The sequence below is a fragment of the Macrobrachium nipponense genome, chromosome 23, assembly GCF_015104395.2.
Source record: "Macrobrachium nipponense isolate FS-2020 chromosome 23, ASM1510439v2, whole genome shotgun sequence".
In the NCBI taxonomy this organism is placed as follows: Eukaryota; Metazoa; Arthropoda; class Malacostraca; order Decapoda; family Palaemonidae; genus Macrobrachium; species Macrobrachium nipponense.
The window spans coordinates 22257578-22280997 of record NC_061090.1 but is presented as its reverse complement, the minus strand read 5'-3'; the positions used below and the strand labels follow the sequence as shown (position 1 = coordinate 22280997).

General features: G+C 35.8%; 1 protein-coding gene across 12 annotated transcripts in view; it reads right to left on the bottom strand.

Moving 5' to 3' along the window:
- The window catches only part of LOC135199317 (ras-related protein Rap-1b-like), a 653366-nt gene that overhangs the window by 24726 nt on the left and 605220 nt on the right, over positions 1–23420 (bottom strand). For 6 of the 12 annotated variants that reach the window (XM_064227240.1, XM_064227234.1, XM_064227324.1 and 3 more), the window contains one exon: positions 2449–2514. The exons of the other annotated variants lie outside the window; for them this stretch is intronic. The gene's annotated coding sequence lies outside the window, so the exon portion shown is untranslated. The remainder of the gene's footprint in view (positions 1–2448; positions 2515–23420) is intronic. 12 annotated transcript variants of the gene reach the window in all.

The following is a 23420-nucleotide window of genomic DNA, read 5'->3' as shown; positions in this document are numbered from 1 at the left end:
GAGAGAGAGAGACGAGAAGCGAGGGGAGAGAGAGAGAGAGAGAGGAGAGAGGAGGAAAAAGAAGAGAGAGAGAGAGAGAGAGAGAGAGAGAGAGAGAGAGAGAGAGAGCACAACGTAAATTCCCTTAGCCATACTAGGCGTCAGTGATCCCGGTATTAATAACGACAAATAATTCACAAGCAATCGGTAAATAACCAAGTCGTTTTGTACGATTTTACTTCGTATTTCCAAAACATTATGAAGAAATTAATAATAATAAAAATTAGTCACTTAACTTGATCATGTATCCCTTCACCCTTACAATGGACTGAAAATAATGATTCTGTACACTTCTATCATACGCAATCCAAAATTATTATTAATTTGCTGAGGTAACATCCACTGAATAATAATAATAATAATAATAATAATAATAATAATAATAATAATAATAATAATAATAATAGTTGGATTATTTGTTTTTGACAGAATGATCTGATGACCTGGAAATGGAATTTCATGTTTTAGTAACGCTTGATAGTTCTGCTTGATCTATCTGAGAGCGAGAAATATTGTATCGAAAAACGAAAGGTCCTACCGCAAGCGAGATTGAATTTTACTGGGAAAACGCAAATAATAATTATAAGAAGAAGAAGAAGAAGAAGAAGAAGAAGAAGAAGAAGGGATATACCAGTGGAAATTGTACCCATAATCATAGGGACACTAGGCACGATTCTAAGATCCCTGGAAATGAACCTGGAAAAACTAGATGCCGAAGTAACTACAGGACTCATGCAGAAGAGTGTGCTCCTAGAAACAGCACACAGTGAGAAAAGTGATGGACTTTAAGGAGGCAGGATGCAACCCAGAACCCCAACACTATAAAAACTACCCAGTCGAATAGGATGACTGTGATAGAAAAAAAAATGTATAATAATGATTATTATCATATCATTAAATGGAACTTAACTGGGAAAACTTGAAAATGATGGTAATGATACTAATAATAATGATTAAATGATTATTATTTTGCTTTCTTGACACCTTTCAACTTCATAGGCAAAATAGAACACTATAAACATTTTATGGCATTTCCAACCAGTTTCCGAATGTCGACGGAAAATCTACATATGCCCTTGACAGCCTAATATATGCAAAACGCTTTGACAAGCTGCGAGAGAGAGAGAGAGAGAGAGAGAGAGAGAGAGAGAGAGAGAGGCCAAAGCACAGAGAGCTATTTTTTCTTCATAGTGCGCTGAATTGAAACAAAGTAAAAGAGTTTAACATTAAGAAATGCCAAGTACAAATGACCATAATGGAGTTCATGAAGTTAATTTATGATAGATGTATATCATTCAAGTTGACATTTGATTGACCAGTGAGTAATATAAACTGGCTGGTATCCTTAAGTTCCATACTGTTAAAGACCATATTTTCTACTTTCCTTTGTAAAGCATCAATAATACAATATAATTACTAACGAATTCTGTCGCTTTTAGTTTTGCACAAATAAAAGGCACAATATCCCACCTCACACTTTCCCCCCAAGAACTGCGACCAAATAAGCCCAATGACATACATTCATTCTCTCTCTCTCTCTCTCTCTCTCTCTCTCTCTCTCTCTCTCTCTCTCTCTCTCGTCTCCCTGATTTCGTATAAAAAATCTTATAAAAAGAGAACAAATTCGTTCCATTCTAATCCAGATTAAAATTTCGGATTCACTTGAGTTTTAACAACTTTTTCATTTTCCACAAAATAATTTCAAATTAATCTAATTAACATCCACAGTTGAATGTAACATAATCAGCCCTTCAGCAAGGAAACTTTAAATACATATTTAAATTAGTTATTTTCATTAACTTTGGAAACGCCGTTCACGAACCACGACCTTCAAAACTATACTAAATAAACAAGGTCTTTCTATTATTTTATAATGAATTTTTAGCTCCAAGTTTGTCTCCTGTTGCTCAACGTATTTCCCCACCATAAAAAAAATAAAATCTTGGTGCTTCAATGACATCTGAAACAATATTCCAACAAAAGGGGCGAGACCAAAATTACTAAAAAATATTACACCCTAGAAGCAGCCATGCAGGACACAATTTGGGTACAGTTCAAAGTATCCATTATGCATATGCATACGAATAGACATAAGAAACATTTCCCGATATTAATTCAAAAGTTAATTAGTTTCTTTATAAATAAGTAACTTAGGACTATATATCAAATGTCATCAGCATTTAAAATTCATCTTCTCCATGCAAAATGTGATTTTTTTAAAAAGTAAAACTTCACCTTAACTCATGCCGCGACTTTCAGTCGATGGATCATTCCTGTTACAAAAAAATTTTGCTAGAAACTATTGAAAAAAAATGCGCATGCTCTGTGGGTTTAGTAAACGACTGGCTCTTTTCTATCCGATGTCTTCTCAAACTTATCTAACCCTTCAAAAGGTATGAAGAGACGCACCTTATTGCCCTGGATGCCATGACCTAAATGTTTCAGCAGAGATTTTTGGGTTCCTACGTCGACGACCTGTAAAGAAGGAAAACATTTCCTTAGATTTGCTTATGGATTTGCTGGAACGAAAAATGCTCAGCAGCAAAAGTGCAAAATGTCCGTTTCCATATTCACTAACTATTCAGGGTATACCACTGCCGTTTAGCGAAGCTTGAATAACGAACAATCAATTTTTTTCTGCTGTCTTATTTGTTCAGGAATCATCCCCTTTTAAGATTCCAATATTTTCCATACCTGGAAAATATCTTTTTCATTTTCCAATATCTTTCCTCAAGGGAAAATGCTCTATGGTAGACATAAAAATTCAGATTTATTTCCACATTATGTCATAGGACAAGCTTTGACTAAAAATTTATTTTCAGATTACAACTCGTAAAAAAAAAGAAAAAAAAATGATGGTCATCGCATTCAACGCCATGCGAAGCAAAGGGCTTCAGAAAATCCACTATTCACGTCTTTATATGCTTTCACTTCCACTGATCTCCAGCCACCCGTTTCTATCCCCCAGCTGGACACTATCACTCACTATCCTCCTCCAGCCCGGACGGGAGAAGGGCATTGTTCATGCAATCTCCATATCCTTTCACCATCATCTCACCCCTTACGGCATAATTTCAACTCACTACAAGTTAAATCACCTTTGTTACAATTTAATTGTTAGAACTGCGACATATTTTTCAGTGGCATTATATTCCATAGTAGTGCTACCATACTGAATTCGCACTTTCTATATTATTCAGCATTTCAAAAACCTCCTCTCGTATCTAAATACTAATACGCTGTTCTTTCCCACAACCCATCACACATATCCTTTCGATGAACGTTAACAAAATTACCGAAAAAAATCATCAATGTACAAACCGACATCGCAGTTGAAGTATATCCCGTATTAGTTAAAAATAAAAAAAAAGAAACTTTTAGATAACAAACGGTAACAAAAAGGCAGTTGATGTCCGCAATCTGAAGATACTACCATGTGAGTTAAAATAACTTTAAAAGGGCTTTAATTAGACTGTGAAATAAAAATGTAATCATTCAGTTACTGAGAATATTACTTTGCTTTGACTGAGGTGTTAACAACATTCTTTCGCAGTCAACTTGGTACATATTTGAATTGCGTTGCCAGAGCGTTTAAACCGGTCAGTTTAAGTGTGAATTCAAGTGCTGCTTACTTCATTACTTCCATTGTTTAAGGCACCTTATAAAAACTTTATTTGTCTGAATTCATAACTCCTTCCCCTTAACAAGCATAGGCACATGGTTTTCCCTCCCGTAAGTCTTCGCTGCAACTTATTCACGCCATTGTACCTGACAATGTTTTCAGAATGTAAAAAAATAAACAAATAAATAAATAAATGAAAATTTACTTTAATGTAATCAAACACCACTCCTAAAATTAACAGGAATATACCATTCCAATCTTCAAACCCTTGTGCGACAGTCCCGTAACTGAACACTGATGCGTGAATGTCATTACAGTTGGAATTATGAATAAACTGAATTCTCGTTGGATTGTTTTTCATTAAACCAACTGGTAAGACATAAAATACGTATATAAACTGGTTCCATACTGCCCCATCTTATATTAGTAGAGGCTCTCTCTCTCTCTCTCTCTCTCTCTCTCTCTCTTAGGGAATTACTGAAAGTGAACAAGTAATTTAATCTCCTCTGAGATTTGAAACTAGCCCTCGTCCACTTTTGCGAGAGAGAGAGAGAGAGAGAGAGAGAGAGAGAGAGAGAGAGAGAGAGAGAGAGAGAGAGAGAGAGAGAGGAATGAATTCCACACGAAGTCAAAAACTTCAAGAGCCTCTCTTCCCGAAGAATAACAAACAGCAACGCCGAAAAGTATTTGTACCTGTCACGACACTTGATGTCATTCTCACCCACGCCGGCTGCTCGTCAAAGTTGGCCTGAGAAATGACAAGGCTACTCTTGAATACGAAAGAGAGGATTTGGGATCAGTCAAGATTTACGTTCTGTATGTACCGTGCGTGATTCTTGCGCTTTGTAGCACAGTGGCTAAGCTGGTCTCCACAGTTACAGAGATTTTCGAGTTCGATTTCCGAGCGAGTCGAACGCTTTAGGCGTGATAAGTTATTAAGGGAATAATATAATGCATGTTACGCTATTAAAGGAATAATACAATACGTGTTACGTTATTAAAGGAATAATATGATACGTGTTACGTTATTAAGGGAATAATATAATACGCGTTACATTATCAAAGGAATAATATAATACGTGTTACGCTATTAAGGGAATAATATAATACGTGTTACGTTATTAAGCAAATAATATATTACAGATTTAGCTCAAATGTACCAGGTCAGCTGTATGACTTAAATTTTAGTTAAATGGCAAAAAGATCCAGCAGATTTTAATGTTCAACATGTTAAAAACATGTTTCAAGTCGTTTTTTCTAGCTTCATATGAAACGAAACGGTTGGGAAGGATGGACAGGAAAATAAGGTCATTCAAGTTTATGAACCAACACCCCCCCAAAATAGGGGGTACCTTATCTTTGGAAAATTATCGTCACTATTTTATAAATATATAAACACATACGTATATACATATTTGTAAACATACATATGTATACATATACAAATATACATATACATTTATATACATGTATGGCTAAAGCGTATGAAATTATCAGTTACATAGCCTTTTGCAGGCCTGAAAGCAAAGAACATTCAGTTAAAAATCTGCTCTACTAAAAAATGGGAGGTGAAATAAGGGGTGGGGGGAGGGTTGGGGGTGGAAAGTTAAAAGAAAAAAAAATAGTGAGGGGTGAGCGAAAGTCACACGTTAGGATTTCCTACTTCCTCTCCGAGGAGACTCGGCACAGGTAACTTCGACCGGACGAGCCACACCTGTATGCATAAGCAATGAAAGACAGGTGTTCATTTACGATGCAGTAAGAACACGCTTTTTCATTAAACACGTTTAACGACCTGTTCAAATGTGAAGATGATTTAATGATATACAATTTTTTTCCACTTAAAAATAAGTCAGAGTATGGATTTGCACGTTCATTACCGGCCGTCTAGAAACACTGGGTTTGGAGTTCAAAATATTCTGTTGTGAAAAGAAATTGAATTGAAAATATTCAGTTTAAAGAAATTGAATTGAAAATATTCAGTTTAAAGAAATTGAATTGAAAATATTCAGTTGTTAAAAGAAATTGAATTGAAAATGTTCAGTTTAAAGAAATTGAATTGAAAATATTCAGTCGTGAAAAGAAATTGAATTGAAAATATTCAGTTGTGAAAAGAAATTGAATTGAAAATATTCAGTTTAAAGAAATTGAATTGAAAATAAAAATTCAGTTTAAAGAAATTGAATTGAAAAAGATTCAGTCGTAAAAAATAAAATGAATTGAAAAATAGTTCAGGTTGTGAAAAGAAATGGAATTGGAAAATAAAAATTCAGTTTAAAAGAAAGTTCGAATGAAAACTATTCAGTTGTGAAGAGAAATTGAATAGAAAATATTCAGTTGCGTAAAGAAGTTGAATTGAAAATATTCAGTTGTGAAAAGAAATTGAATTTTGAATATTCAGTTGTGAAGAGAAATTGAATTGAAAATATTCAGTTGCGAAGAGAAATTGAATTTTGAATATTAAGTTGTGGACGAAAATTCAAGATTTGTTTTTTCCAACAAATACGTCAAGTTATGGATTAGCTTGAAGCCTGTTTCTTAGAGATCTTATAAATGCGAAAGCAGCCAAAAGCCCATTTCTAATGTCATGAGCATAAATCCAAATTTCTATGGTAATGAGCAACTCCGTTCAACCTGTTTCCATTTGAATTAAAACTGCTGTTCGGAAATACCAACTCTAGGAAAATGTAACCCTTTCTAGAATCCACAATCACTTACTCTCTTTCCTTTTTTAGGGCATTCTCTCTCTCTCTCTCTCTCACACACAATTATATATATATATAAAATATATATACGTGTATATATATATATAATACGTGTGTTTATATATATATATATATATAGATATATATATGAATATATATCTATAATATATGATATATATATGTGTGTGTGTGTATGTGTGTCATAGCGAGTGGTAAAGTAAATTAACGAACAAAATGAACAAGAAAAATAAATAAAATTCCTCTCTCTCTCTCTCTCTCTCTCTCTCTCGTCTCTCTCTCTCTCTCTCTCTCTCATCAAACTTCAGAAGCGCATGTCAGCAAGATATCATGAAAGGGAATATTGCTGATACGTAATTATGAGCTCAAAAATAAACTGTTGCGCGGTAACATTCTCCACTACATATAAAGCACCACCACTTTGTCAAAGCTGTCTCCAACTTCCTCGTTTAAAGCAAATCATACCCGGAATGAAAAGCAAAGTTCTCTACGAACGCAATTACTGGAAAAAATTATCACGCCATGTGTTTTTCCTTTACTCACTCTCCGTTCGAATACATATTTTTTCACATCGGCGGCGGTGCGTTCATTTCGTATCCGTCCCCGTCGCGTATTTCCATGAGGTACATGCGAAACGCGACCGGAAATCCAATTTTCCCCTCGAAATACAATTTCATTGGAAAGTCACCTGCAGTGACGACCTGGAGCATGAAATGTCCTCCAAGTCATGAAAATCCCTACGTCATGCAAGCCGGGGGAGCTAACTGGACTGTCATGGCGCCGATTCCTCTTAAACTTACGAATGCACCGATTATGGCGGAATCCTGACTTCGGTAGTACTGGATGTTCTTGGAATAATACGCCTTCGATATTTTGGTAGAACTTGGTGTTATGGTTACATATAATTTTTACCAGGCTAAAATATTTGCAATTAATTGAGTGCTCTCCTCTCTCTCTCTCTCTCTCTCTCTCTCTCTCTCTCTCTCTCTCTCTCTCTCTCTCTCTCTCTCTCTCTCTCTCTCTCTCTCTCTCTCTCTCTCTCTCTCTCTCTCTCATTTATTTACAAACGTAGTTGCTTTATATTGGCAAGGGCTCTTGCTCCTAGAGCAGGCCGTAACACAGATATCTCTCTTAAGATGGAGTCTGAATATCCTACGCCAAAATCATTTATCATATGTCAGTTTTGTCTATGAAACATTGGCAAAGAAATTTTATATATAGCTATATATATAGATATTATATATTATATATCTAATACTTATTATATATCATATATTATATATATATCTAGATAATATATATACTATATATATAAATTATATACGTATGTATACGTATCACTTTTGCGGCAATTTGACCCAAAAACTAAAGACTAGACACAATTACCTTTTGAATAAAAGGTTTAAAAATTCTTTTTACTCTTCATTATTCTTAACTCTCTCTTGGTGCATGGAAATGAATTCTATTCTTCCGCGTATAAAGGCAGGACGCACCACAGTTCTTTACAACATTTCAAAGTGCAAAATTTGACTAAAACTTTATATTTTCATTTGAAAGTCGCGACATTGCAAGACGTACAATACTATATATTTGTCAAAACTTTTATTTAATATTGGTATCTAGAGAAAGAACAGAGCTGTGCTTCATTACCTCACCTTCAGAACGAAATGGTGTTTAGTTGTCGTAGACTAAAAAATTCACATTCAATTTCCAATACACCAAGTCCCTAAATAAAAATGAAAATCTAGAGCAAAATTGTTAACAGCTGACAAGACCAGATATTAAATAAAAATGTCATATACGACTGGATTACTTTTTTTTTTTTTATAGGGCATTTTTTTTGTGGGGTAGGTACCGCCCCACCCTCACAAAACTCTGCCACTAAAATTAGGCTTTTGAAAATATATCAAAAAACCAATATGAAATTTTATCTTTAAGCAATAAGCAATATATAAATTCTAGTATAAGCTTCCGTTATACGGTAATGCCGCCGTTTGATCAAATCTACGGCTTACATCTCCGTTTTTCGTGGAATGTGAACGAAGTTCATTTCCCAGGTACCGAACTACCTACTCATTGAAGCAAGGATTAACCAGTAGGGAGGTAGTGCCATCATTGCACCTCTTTCGGTGCAATGTAGGCATTACTTAAAGTTCTTTGCAGCGTCCCTTCGGCCCCTAGCTGCAACTACTTTCATTCCATTTACTGTACATCCGTTCATATTCTCTTTCTTCCATATTATTGTCCACACTATTCTAACATATGTTTCATAGTGTAACTGCGAGGTTTTCCTCCTGTTACACCTTTCAAACCTTAAACTATCAATTTATGTTTCAGCGCTGAATAGCCTTAGTTGCCCCAGTGCTTGGCATAATGCCAAAAAAAATTTATATAAACTAAACTAAACTGAAGCAAGGATTAGACCCCTGTGTGCGAAAAAGGGGAAGAAATTTAAATTAAATTTTATTTTCCGTAAGTGGATAATGTATTATATCAAGCAATAAACTTCTCTTCTAATATTCCTACACAATATTCCTATTCGTTCTTGTTGACGAAGAATACGTGATCTCTTGCATGCCTAAAAACCAACAGATTTAGGATTTACAAAGACGATTGCTACTGATACCGCTATAAATATGGACACAGAATGAGTGTTTCATCAAATGTATGGGGCCTGATATCAACATTTAATTAACCAGATAAAAAACACAACAAAAATTACGAGTTAATCTACGCAGGGCTACGCATCTCTGAATAAACGCTCAGCAGGCGAACGTGCGCACACGCACGTGTGTGTGTGTGTGTGTGTGTGTGTGTGTGTGTGTGTATGAATGTGTTTAATTTTCCCCAAGGTTCAATGCACAGACTTTTAAGCAAAGCAACGCTTTTATTCAATTTTAGTCAATATCCATAAATCACTTACAGGCTAATTTCCCAAATTTCCCACAGCTTTTAAAAAACTGTAGCCGACGAATGATTAATTACCAGCAGGAATTCACATGACGAAATATTTTCCGTTAAACTGCTTGCCGCCATCGAAAAGAGATTACAGCTTTCATTTATAAAATCAGACGTTACCTTCTGGTTATGTTAATGTTGTCTGCTTATTCTAACTTGGTAATGTTTGCCCACTTCTTCTCGAAATACACAAACAACGAATTGGCTGTAAGGTGGGGTAGAAAGAAAAAAAGATGATCTTATCTTTATATTTATCTCTCTTAATACTGTGGTCGTTTTTTAATCAGAATATAAATGATGAAAGATGGAGGCAGTTGATTCGTAAAGTATCTGAGATGATTGCATGATGAGAGAGAAGACGAGTCAATAAATGAAGCAAGAAACCTATTCTGTAGGATTTGAATTTTGCTAAAAAACAGCTCTTCATAAATGAAATAAACAAAATCTTTAATATAAGGAAGTTAAATAACGCTAGCAGTCACGGACAAATCGGAAAAATATACACATATGCACACGCGTAGAAATCACAGGAGCACATATGTTTAAATGCCAAGTGCTTGTCGTGCATTGCACTTATGCAATGCATATACACAAACAAATGTAAACTATATATATATATATATATATATATATATATCTATATATATATATATATATATATATATATATCAGTCATAGGCCCATCACGAAACAAAGTATCTTATGAGGTGACAATAAAAAAAAAAAGAGAGAAAAGAAGAAGAAGAAGAAGAAGAAGAAGAAGAAGAAGAAGAAGAAGAAGATAAAATTGGTTCGAAACCGCCAAATTCTCTTGAGAGTACAAGAAACTTTGCATGAAGCGCTCACGTTGCATATGTGATTAAGATGATACCGATGGTAATCGTTTTTTGCTGTTTAGGCTTCTCAATTAGATGTACATGTACATAAAAACATATTTTCCAAGCAAAATAAACCTTGCTATGCTGTTATATTATTATTATTATCATTATTGGTGTTTAGGCTTTCAATTAGATGTAGATGTACATAAAAAACATTTTCAAAGCAAAATAAAATTTGCTATACTGTTATCATTAGTATTATTATTGGTGTTTAGGCTTTCAATTAGATGTAGATATACATAATAAACATTTTCAAAGGAAAATAAACCTTGCTATGCTGTCATTATTATTATTATATTATTATTATTATTATTATTATTATTAAGATATTATTTTTTTTTTTTTTTTTTTTTTTTTTTTTTTTTTTTTTTTTTTTTTTTTTTTGCTCTATCACAGTCCTCCAATTCGACTGGGTGGTATTTATAGTGTGGGGTTCCGGGTTGCATCCTGCCTCCTTAGGAGTCCATCACTTTTCTTACTATGTGTGCCGTTTCTATGATCACACTCTTCTGCATGAGTCCTGGAGCTACTTCAGCCTCTAGTTTTTCTAGATTCCTTTTCAGGGATCTTGGGATCGTGCCTAGTGCTCCTATGATTATGGGTACGATTTCCACTGGCATATCCCATATCCTTCTTATTTCTATTTTCAGATCTTGATACTTATCCATTTTTTCCCTCTCTTTCTCTTCAACTCTGGTGTCCCATGGTATTGCAACATCAATGAGTGATACTTTCTTCTTGACTTTGTCAATCAACGTCACGTCTGGTCTATTTGCACGTATCACCCTATCCGTTCTGATACCATAGTCCCAGAGGATCTTTGCCTGATCGTTTTCTATCACTCCTTCAGGTTGGTGCTCGTACCACTTATTACTGCAAGGTAGCTGATGTTTCTTGCACAGGCTCCAGTGGAGGGCTTTTGCCACTGAATCATGCCTCTTTTTGTACTGGTTCTGTGCAAGTGCCGGGCATTCACTTGCTATGTGGTTTATGGTTTCATTTTTCGTATTGCACTTCCTACATATGGGAGAGATGTTATTTCCGTCTATCGTACTTTGAACATATCTGGTTCTTAGGGCCTGATCTTGTGCCGCTGTTATCATTCCTTCAGTTTCCTTCTTTAGCTCTCCCCTCTGTAGCCATTGCCAATTGTCATCGCTGGCTAGTTCTTTAGTCTGCCTCATGTATTGTCCGTGCATTGGTTTTTTGTGCCAGTCCTCTGTTCTTTCTGTCTTTCTCCTGTCTCTGTATATTTCTGGGTCTTCGTCTACTTTATTAGTCCTTCTTCCCATGCACTCTTTAGCCACTCGTCTTCACTGGTTTTCAGATATTGCCCCAATGCTCTGTTTTCGATGTTGACGCAGTCCTCTATACTTAGTAGTCCTCTCCCTCCTTCATTTCGTGTTATGTATAGTCTGTCCGTATTTGCTCTTGGGTGTAGTGCTTTGTGTATTGTCATTTGTTTCCTGGTTTTCTGATCTATGCTGCGGAGTTCTGCCTTCGTCCATTCCACTATTCCTGCGCTGTATCTGATTACTGGCACTGCCCATGTGTTTATGGCTTTTATCATATTTCCGGCGTTGAGTTTTGACTTGAGTATCGCCTTGAGTCTCTGCATATATTCTTTCCTGATCGTGTCCTTCATCTCTTGGTGTTTTATATCTCCTCCTTCCATTATTCCCAGGTATTTGTATCCTGTCTCATCTATGTGTTTGATGTTGCTCCCATCTGGTAGCTTTATCCCTTCAGTTCTCGTTACTTTGCCTTTTTGTATGTTGACTAAGGCGCATTTTTCTATTCCAAACTCCATCCTGATGTCCCCAGATACAATCCTTACAGTCTGGATTAGGGTATCTATTTCCTTGATGCTCTTACCATACAGCTTGATGTCGTCCATGAACATCAGATGGTTGATTTTGTTGCCTCTTTTCTTGAGTTGGTACCCGGCATCCATCTTCTGTAGTACTTTTGTCATGGGAATCATGGCTACTACGAAGAGTAGTGGGGACAGTGAGTCGCCCTGGAAGATCCCTCTCCTGATATTAACCTCTGCTAGTCTTATTCCAGAGCTTGTAAGTATTGTATTCCAGCTGCGCATTGTATTTTTGAGGAAGCTGATGGTATTTTCCTCTGCCCCATATATTTTCAGGCATTCTATTAGCCATGTGTGTGGTATCATGTCGAAGGCTTTCTTATAGTCTATCCATGCCATGCTTAGGTTGGTTTTTTTTCCTTCTCCTACTGTTCTTCATTACCATTTTGTCTATCAGGAGCTGGTCTTTTGTGCCCCTACACTTCCTTCTGCAGCCTTTCTGTTGGTGGGGGATGGTGTTTGTCTCCTCTAGGTAGTTGTATAGCCTTTCACTGATGATACCTGTTAGTAACTTCCACATTATTGGTAGGCAGGTGATAGGCCTGTAGTTACTGGCTATATTTCCCTTACTCTTGTCTTTTTGTACTAAGGATGTTCTTCCTGTGGTCATCCATTTGGGTGCTTGGTGATTTGAGATACAATGCTGGAGTTGTTCTGCTATTCGTGGGTGTAGGGCCTTGAAGTTTTTCAGCCAGTATCCATAGACTTCATCGGGACCTGGGGCTTTCCAGTTTGGCATTTTCTTTAGTTGGTGTCTGACTGTGTCTGTCGTGATGTCTGTGAATCTTTGTTTTATTCTCCCTGTTTCTTCTTCCTTGACTTCCTGGAGCCATGTTGCATGTTTGTTGTGTGATACCGGATTGCTCCATATGTTTTCCCAGAGTCTCTTACTTGGTTCGGCTTCAGGAATTTCTGGGTGGTTGTCTTCCCCTCTTAGTTGGCTGTATAGTCTTTTCTGGTTGGTTCCGATTAGTTTGTTCTGTTGGTATCCCTTATTCCTGTTCATGTACCGTTGGATCTTGTGTGCTTTGGCCTTAAGCCTCTGTTTTTACATCTTCTATTGTTGTTTAGTCCCCTCTCTTGTACTTTGTATTTCTCGTTGAGTTCCTCCCTTGTTTCTTGCTTCTTAGCCTTTTTTCTGCCATCTCTTTCAGTTTACTCAAGTCAGATCTCATCACCATGATTTGCTTTTACCAGCGCCTTTTCCAAGGAGGTTGCTGTTTTGGTTTCTGTTGGGTTGGTTGTGACGGTGGTGTTGGTGTTCGAATCCCATCAGTTCTGCTACTAATCTTGCTCCTGCATATGTCAAGTTATTTGTTTCTGTGATACTGGTGGTGTGTATTAGGCCATTATTTCATTGATCACTTGTTTTCTCCCTTAATTTCTTGGTGTTGTACACTTTCATGGAGGGGATCTTTGTTCTCTCTGTATCTGGCTCCATCCATTGTCTAATCTTTTCTACCCATTCCGTCCTCTCTGTTACTTCGTCGGTGTTTCTTCGTGTGTCGTTGTTTGATACCTCATCCTCCCTGTCGTCTTCTGTGGCATCGTCTCTCAGTTCGTCTTCGTGTAATTCGTTGTCGTGTGACATTTCCTTTTCCAGTTCTTCTCTTTCTGTTGGGGAGAGCCAGTTCTTTTTCTTTATGTTCCTTACTTGGTCTGCCAGCCTCTGCTCTGTTTGGGGGGTGTTATTCCTCTCATTCCAGATGTTGACCAATCTTCTTCTATATCCTCTCTCGTCGGGTTGCTTCTGATGTAGCATCTCCATATTTCCTTATTTTCTTCTCTTGTCCATTTCTTCCTTTTTGCCTCTGTAGCTCCAATCTCAGGCTGTTGATTACTGCGTGTGGTGATCAGTTGCTGGATGACGACCTCCAAGTACCTGACCGTCTTCCCCTACAATTGGTTGAATACCTGGTTGCCGGACGAGGCTCCTCTGTTGCAAGAGGTTCCATTTACGTCGTTGTCGTTTATTCCTTCATTTCTTTCCATCATTGCTGAGTTTTGCTATTTAACCCATAGCTGGACCCTACCCTATCAGGGATAGGTACTCATTTACAGCTGAGTAGACTGAGGAAATTATGGTAAAGATCCTATTCCAAGGAATCAACGCCGAGGAGAGCGGTCACCCATCCAACGACTGACCAGCGCCAATGTTGCTTAACTTGACTTAAGTCTATTGACGTCCTAACCCACTCCTCCACGGCGCCACATTATTATTATTATTGTTATTATTATATATTATTATATTATTATTATTATTAGATTAGTATTATTATGATTATTCTTATTATTATTATTATTATTATTATTTTTATATATTTTATTATTATTATTATTATTATTATTATTGTTGTTTGGTATACCCAACTCCGAAGGACCAGTCTGACAACAAAATACTTGAATAATAGCGTACACGTAACAGGAAAGCCAAACTACAAAGCAAAATAAAATGTCAGGAGTCATTTAAAAAAACAAAACTCCTGCCGAGTCCATAGATTTGGCATTCAATGCAATACGCACCAAAGCATTCAAACCCCAAAGAACAGGCCATCGTGCAGAGAGAGAGAGAGAGAGAGAGAGAGAGAGAGAGAGAGAGAGAGAGAGAGAGAGAGGAGAGAGAGAGAGAGAGAGAGAGAGAGAGAGAGAGAGAGAGAGAAAGTAGCCTCTGCCTAACTGTACCACTGCACCAGAGCATTCAAAACCCAAAGAAAAGGCCATCGTGGAGAGAGAGAGAGAGAGAGAGAGAGAGAGAGAGAGAGAGAGAGAGAGAGAGAGAGATGCGAATTTGCAACCCATTTATCCCCAGAAAGCGAGGCCCTGCGAATGCAAAAAGCTTTCAATGCAGACTGCTTTACGAGAAGTTCTTTGTGCAACAAGTGCAAGCTGCAGAAGTATATTATCCAGAGAGAGCGCACCGGATCTCCTTAAGCTTGACGACAACGCTTTACGAGCAAGGCTGGAAAAAGGGAACAGAAATAAAATCCATCCTTGTAAGCAAGATCACATGCATCAAATATGCGTAGGAGCAAGCACATATACATAAAACCCGCCTACACAATATACTCAACACCGCACACACATTACATTCAATTTCAAATTATGAAGTAAAAAAAAATTGTATTAAGCAAAATTCAACTGTGCCCCATTAGGAAAATATATAAAAATTGTATTAAGCAAAATTCAACTTAACCCATTTGGAAAATAAAGATATAAATAAAAAAAGTGTATTAAACCAAATTCAACTTTACCCCATCAGGAAAATATAAATAAAAAAAAGTGTATTAAGCAAAGTTCAATTTACCCCATCAGGAAAATATAAATAAAAAAAAATTGTATCAAGCAAAATTCAACTTCACCCCTTAGGAAAATATAAATATAAATGAAAAAAGTGTATTAAGCAAAATTCAACTTTATCCCATTAGGAAAATATAAATAAAAAAGTGTATTAAGCAAAATTCAACTTTATCCCTCAGGAAAATATAGATAAATATATCATCTTCAACCTGTTTGGTTATGGTTATCTCAAAACTCCGTCAAGCGTGAGAAATCCTGACCCTAATAGGAGGTCCCTTATCAGAAAACGCCGATATTCGTACCCAGACCAAAAAATCAAATCGCCCACAGACGAATTTTGGTCATGAATCTGTACAATATACTGGCTCTATTGGCATGAATGTACCCGAAACTTTCGCCAGGCCCTACGTGCTTTGTTAATAACTCATTAATGGTTTCAAACTAAATTCCTTGAGAGCAATGAAAGCGATTAAGGAAAGTACAGAAACTTAAAGAAAGTAAAATCAAGATTTAATTAAAATGACAACCGTTGCGAAAGAGAACGATTAGCGAAGTGAGCTAAGTTCTGAAAGACGTCATTACTGAAACATATGAGGGAGCTCTCAAAAAAATAGTTGTTGAAAGGGGTGTCGGAAGATAAGGGAATTTGATGAAGCGTGAAGGTGCTGAGGAAGCTAAAAAAAATATGTATGATTAATGACGAAAGATAATTACTGTCTGATGAGGAGTTTCTAATCAGCGTCAAGTAAAAAATATCTCCCATGCAATTTCATCCTCGTAATCATTCGTACGCTTTTGGCACGTATCAAATTCAAAGTGTCTTCCAAATGTTTCTATGGATTTCTGACAATATGAAAATTTAATACAGGGGGTATTATTGAGGGAGAAAAAAAAAAAAAAAAAAAAAAAACAGCTCGGACAGTGTTTCAATAAATCATCTTTCAAAAGAAGTTATAAAAAAATCAATGATACAAAATACGCCATTGTTATAGTTCCGTTTCAAAAGTGGTCAACTTTTTTTTTCTTTATTCAAAAGTCATTAAAAGGAAAAAGTTTCGTGCTTAAAACAAGTGAAATTTAATATACTTTTACAATGAGAGAGAGAGAGAGAGAGAGAGAGAGAGAGAGAGAGAGAGAGAGAGAGAGAGAGACTTCTACCAGTAAAAAGTCGAGGACAAAATAACACGCAGCCTGGTTTTAAAAATGGATGGGTAGGGAGAAGGGCCATAAATATTTAAAACAGACGTGGAGACAAATATGTATAGAATACATATACATAATACATGCAGGCCAATGCCTAAATGTTACAGTCCCCCCTCTTTCAAAAGTAGCCAGAATGAAGACTATTCCAGGACATATTTTACTTATAAACGTCTTAAATATACGAGTCAAGTATGTAGAAGCAAAATAAAAATAAATAAATAAATAAAGGAAGAATAACATCTGGCCTCTTAAGTGAAGCTCGTATACATTATGAAACATCACTATTCAAACTTTCCAAATGACTGGTGCAACAGAATTCCTAGATTAATAAATTCTAGAACGAAAAAAACGCAATATTAAATCTTATTTATCTCCGTATAATGAAAAGATATCATCCTGACATACCGAAAAAATGTAAAAAATAAATAAATAAAAAAAGGATAACAGTTAAAGACACATTAACAAAGGAGTCAGATGTAATAATCCGTATTTTCCCCAAATTGTTATAGAAATATCTAAATATACATTATATTAAAAAATAAAATGGTAAAAAAAAATACATTAGATCATACCGTCTCCTACGAGATGGCAGAAAAGACGAAAAATCTCCACAATAAAAATATGTGAGAGGGATTAGGAATTTAGGAATTTAGGGATCCAATGCGCTTACTTCTTCCCCAGCACCCCTCAGAGAGAGAGAGAGAGAGAGAGAGAGAGAGAGAGAGACCTTGCCTTACAGACCTTACATCTTGTTCGGGTTGCCCCAAGTCCCTCAGTGTGAGGCACCTCTAATGTCTACCAGAGGGTTGCTAGTGCATCTTCCGGTATATTTTGCATCTTCCAATCTTGGATGGTCTGGGATGCAGCTTAGATATTTGTCGAGCTTATTCTTAAACACATCTACGCTCACTCCTGATATATTCCTGAGATGAGCTGGCAACGCATTGAATAGACGCTGCATTGTCAATGCTGGTGCGTAGTGGATTAATGTCCTGTGTGCTTTCCTAATTTTTCCTGGTATAGTTTTGGGCACTATTAATCTACCTCTGCTTGCTCTTTTTGATATTTTTAGCTCCATGATGTTTTCGGCGATTCCTTCTATCTGTTTCCATGCCTGAATTATCATGTAGCGTTTTCCTCTCCTTTCTAGAGTATAATTTTAAAGATTGTAGTCTTTCCCAGTAGTCAAGATCCTTAACTTCTTCTATTCTAGCTGTAAAGGATCTTTGTACACTCTCTATTTGTGCAATATCCTTTTGATAGTGTGGGTACCATATCATATTGCAATATTCAAGTGGACTACGAACATACGTTTTATAAAGCATAATCATGTGTTCAGCTTTTCTTGTTTTGAAGTGCCGTAACAACATTCCCATTTTTGCTTTACATTTTGCCAATAGAATTGCTATTTGATCATTGCATAACATGTTCCTATTCAACATCACACCAAGGTCTTTAACTGCTTCCTTATTTGTGATTGTCTCATTATTAGGTCCCCTATATGCATATAGCTTTCCTTCTCTATCTCCATAATTTATTGATTCAAATATATTAGAGTTAAATACCATCCTATTTACCTCTGCTCAATCATATACTTTGTTATGGTCTCTTTGTAGCGCGTTCCTATCTTCATCACAAGTAATTTTTCTAATTCTTGTGTCATCGGTGAAACTACTCACTAACGAGTCCTTAACATTACTGTCTATGTCTGCAATCATAATAACAAACAGTAATGCAGCTAACACCGTACCTTGTGGCACACCGAATGTTACCTTAGCTTCATACGATTTCTCATCATTTGCAATAACTATCTGTTTTCTGTTGTGTAAAAATTCTTTTAACCATCTTCCTACTTTGTCCACTATACTAAGTTTTCTAATTTTCTTCGCTAATATATTATGATCTACCTTGTCAAAAGCTTTTGCAAAGTCTAGATAAACCCCATCTGTTTCATTTCCGTAATTCTTATTTTTGTATATGTTCTCACGGTGGACTAACAGTTGGGTTTGTGCACTTTTTCCGGGTACAAAACCATGTCCTATATTAAACAGATTATTTGTATTAAATGTTTCATAATATTTTTCTTCATTACCCTTTCATAATATGTGATGTTAGACTCACAGGTCTATAATTACTTGCCTCTAGTCTTGATCCACTTTTGAAAGTAGGGGTAATATATGCTAATTTGTGCTCATCATAAATCTTGCCTGTATCTACACTTTGTCTTAATAATATTGCAAGTGGCTTTGCGTAGAATGAACTACTTTCTTTAAAAAAGTAGCAGGGACACTATCAGGCCCAGCTGCAGCTCCATTTTTAATTTCATTAATAGCCTGCACAATATCGGAATCATTAATATCTATGTCTGGTAAATATTCATTATTTTCATCCCTTATTTCTGTATCATCTTCATTATCAATTCTAGGGGTGAATTCTCGCTTATATCTTTCTGCATATTTCCTTTTTTTCATTCGCTATTCTCCCTTCAATTCTTACAGGGCCTATTTCTATTCTTCTTTTATTCATCTTTTTCGCATATGAGCACAACAGTTTGGGGTTTTGCTTGATATTTACTAGGGTTTTTTCTTCAAAGTCCCGTTTTTCATTTTCTTTTGATTGTATTATCTTTTGTTCTGCATTTTCTATCTTACTTTTTAGTTACATCACTTTCCATGCATTTTTTTCTTTTGCAAGACTTTTTTCCACTTTCTGATTTTCTGGAACAAGATCCTTCTGTCTCTTGGTATGCATGACTGATGTTTACTTTTCTTCTTCGGCATATATTTATCCACTATTTTCTCTAATATTTTATATAATATCTCCGTATTTACCTGTATATCATCACTTATGAAAATGTTATCCCAATCTTTGTTTAATTCTTCATTTATTTCTGACCATTTTATATTTTTACTGTAGAAATTGTATTTTCCATATCCTTCCCACTTTTTCATTTCTTGCTTATTTATGTTTTCACTTGCTTTAGAATGGGCTGTTAATTCTAAGACATTATGGTCTGAAATACATTATAAACTATTATTTCTTTAACATAATTCACCTCGTTCACAAATACTAGGTCTAAAGTATTTTCCTTTCTTATTGGCAGGTGATTTATTTGTTGAATGTTATATTCTAGTAGCATATCTAATAACTTTTCGAATTGCCTCTTATCTTCTGCACTACTATTACTCTTTTTTTTATATGTATAAATACATCCACAATTTTTTATATAAATACATCCACAATCTCCCATTCGTTCTTTCCAGTCTAAGAAAGGAAAGTTGAAGTCTCTGGATAGGAGAATAGTCCAGTCCTTGTGATTTCTACATAAATCATCCAATTTTTCTATTGTTGTGTCAAACTCTTTAGTATTAGGGGGTCTATATATTACTATATTCATTAATTTTTCAGATTCAAATTCTACCGCTATTAGTTCACATTCTGAGTTACTATATTTCTCATATATTTTTCCTGGTTTTTGGTCGTTCCCATATATTGCGGTTCCCCTTTGATTCCTATTTTTTCTATCTGATCTATAAGTTTGGAACCCTTTTATTTGATCATCATTACCAGTATCTTGGGAATACCAGGTTTCACTTATATTCATTATATCTATTTTCTTTTCAATTTGGGTTAGTTCTTCTAAGAACTCTATTTTTCTTTTTGAGTAACTCGTAACTAAACCCTGCGCATTCATCACTATGATGGTTTGCATGTTATCTCCTTCATTTAATATGGGTAATAATAAGGATTTTCCCATGTCTCTTTCCTGTTCTGGTATGTTGTTCTTTTCTTCATTTCCAGAAATTCTGACATTAAAAAATCCAACTTTTCCAAAATATTTGATCTTCCTTCATCATAATTATTCATTTTGTGTCTGAATCTGCAATTTTCTCCGTATCTGCACCATCCCCTAGCATACAGTATTTATCTCTTGAGCTGTATCTTGGAGCTGATGCTTGGAAATTCTTTGCTGACACTCCATATCGCGGTGATGGCTTGCTTTTTTCCCTCATCTGATGTTCTTTGTTCTTCTCTTTATTTGTTTCTTTTCTATTTTGGATTTTATTATTTAATTGATTATTTAATTGATTTTTGTTCATGGCTACAGGGTGCATATATTTACATTTTTTGTCGAACTTACATCCTTTTCCTTCTTTTAGGTTTTTGTATATTTTTGGATGTAGATCTCTGCATTAATCCTCATAGCCGTCTAGACTTTGACTTTCTTTTCTATTTTTTCTATCTCTATCCCATCAGTATGCAGATCTGGGTAAAGCCTCTTCGGGACTTTGTGTTGTCATGTCATAATTTATTTCTTCGTATGTATGCCGCTTGATTGCCTCATATGTATTATCTATGAGTATCTCTGCATCCATACTCTTGTCTTGTTCTTTGTTTTCATTATTTTTTTCTGTCATTTCAGTTTTGTTTTCTTCTCTTCCGTTTTCCTCCTCTTCTTCATCTTCTACTATTTGCACATTAAGTCTTGATTAAAAACATTGTCTATCCATGACAGAAATGTTGGGCAAAATACTCTGGTATCCTTACACGTATTTTGCATGACCTCAGCCCATTGTGGATGCGTGGGAATGTTGCATACTGAACATTTTCTGATCAGGTTTTGTGGATTGACTATGCTATACCACACCTTACACAGTTTGCATGCTTTTGGCATTCTTTTTCCTATTGCATCAATTAGTATATTCACAATGTTCACTTTATTAATTTTCTTTGTCGGAATATGTTGATTGATGTAAATTTTTTTTATAAGTATCTTGACCACTTGAATTTTATTTGGAACTCCTTCAATTATTTTCATGATGTTTTCTAATGATTTATTCCAGTTTGAAGGATCATATCCTTCCAATATTTCTATAAATACTTTTGTGTCTTTTTGATTAGGGCTGTTATTGATCTCGTAGATGAGAAATGCCAGTTCCCTTCCCGCTAACTCATCACATTGCAGATCTGGAAGAAGCGCAAGATTTCTCCATCTCCTCCCGCATTCTGAGCTTACTGCCATCTTGATCTGATTTACAATACTTCACTCTGTAAACCAATTTAGTAGACGCTTTATCCTACTATTTTCACACTAATCTTATCGCCGACAATTCACGAACACTTCTAGATATAATTCTTTTTCTAGTCGTATGTTAAACGCGTGATATCGGTGGATTTATCAGACTGTGTACAGGTACGTCTCACCAAGCAAAATGGCACTACTAGAGAGAGAGAGAGAGAGAGAGAGAGAGAGAGAGAGAGAGTATAAAATGGAACGTAAAGAGAAGAGCTAAAAGCAGCTTGTGTGTGTATATATATGTGAGAGAGAGAGAGAGAGAGAGAGTAGAAAAACATTTTTTCAAACAGGCATAGAAGACTGGAGAAAGTTTCCTCGGAAAAAAAAAACGGCGTGACGAAAGATATATACTAATAGCTTTGCTGGGTCACGCGGTACGTAAGAGCTGTTTTTTTTTTCCCCCTCTGAGCATATGTTTGCCTTAGGCCTACCTTCGTATGATACAAGTTTATCGCCTTTGCTCGGCGTAGCGTACCATCTCCATATGAGAGAGAGAGAGAGAGAGAGAGAGAGAGAGAGAGAGAGAGGAGAGAGGGGGGGGGGGAGGGGGGGGGGGGGGGGGGGAGGGGAGTTGCAAGGAGTTACAAGGATTAGTTCATCCAAATAGACATCATGTGATCGCTTATCTCTAATTTCTTTTGAATTCTAGAGATAAATATTCTTGATGTTTATATATTAGGAAAATTAAATTAAAAACAAACAAGGTTGCAATGAACACAACTAAAGGTGTCAAAAAAAAAAAAAAAAAAAAAAAAAAAAAAAAACTTTGATCCAAATAGACTCAAAAAAGTTTGATCCGGATAGAGTCGAAAAAATAAGGGGGTGGAATACTTGAAGGTTTTTTTCCCATAAATTTTCGCTCATCGACATCACCCAAACAACAGCTTTCCTTGACGCTATCTTAACGTGTCGCTCTGGACGAAAACATGCTACATTAATTAAGATCATATCTCGTACAAACATCACTTTACTAGGAGATCTTCAGTCAAGGCTGAAGCTTGATCTCAGGGAGGGGAGGGGAGGGGAGGGGAGGGGAGAAAACTGCTTCCAGGTCATATTGAAAATAAGGGCCAAAAGATAACAAAAAAACATGAAGGGTAAAATATAACTGAATATAACATTCTCTGAAGTAAAAAAATGAAGGAATAATATTGATGCAAAAAACTTTCGCGTATAAACATAGTCAGTTCGAAAATATTCGAAAGCAGAGGTTAAAACAGAAAACTGTTATGAATTAAAAAAAAAATCACAAGAGAGAATGGAATTTACCGCACAGAGCATTATACCATTTTTTGGCATTTTTTTTTCTTCTGGCTTAAATCCTCATAATTTGGGAAGATCAGGGCAATATATTCGCCGTTGTTTCCTGTTTATAATATTCGGTGACCTGTGTTGCTACTATTAATGGTTTCATTACCACAGCAGAATTTATTGCTTGGAAAAATGCCAGCAGAGGAAGACAAGTCAAGCCTGAAGGTAATTCTCAGCGCGTTTACAGGAGGGGGATTCAAGACAGTAACTAAAACTTAAATTCTTGAGGGGCGACAGGAGAAGATACATTGGCGTAATATATAATGTAACTCCTTCTGTCATTCACTATTGATGAATCAAGGTATATATATACCTTGTTGATGATAAGGGTGGAAGTTAGTCCACCGAAATATAGTCCTTAGCTTTAAACCAGAGTGTTTTAATGGGCCTTTTATACTTGAGACGTATCCTGTTTTAACAGAAGAATTTATTTACACAC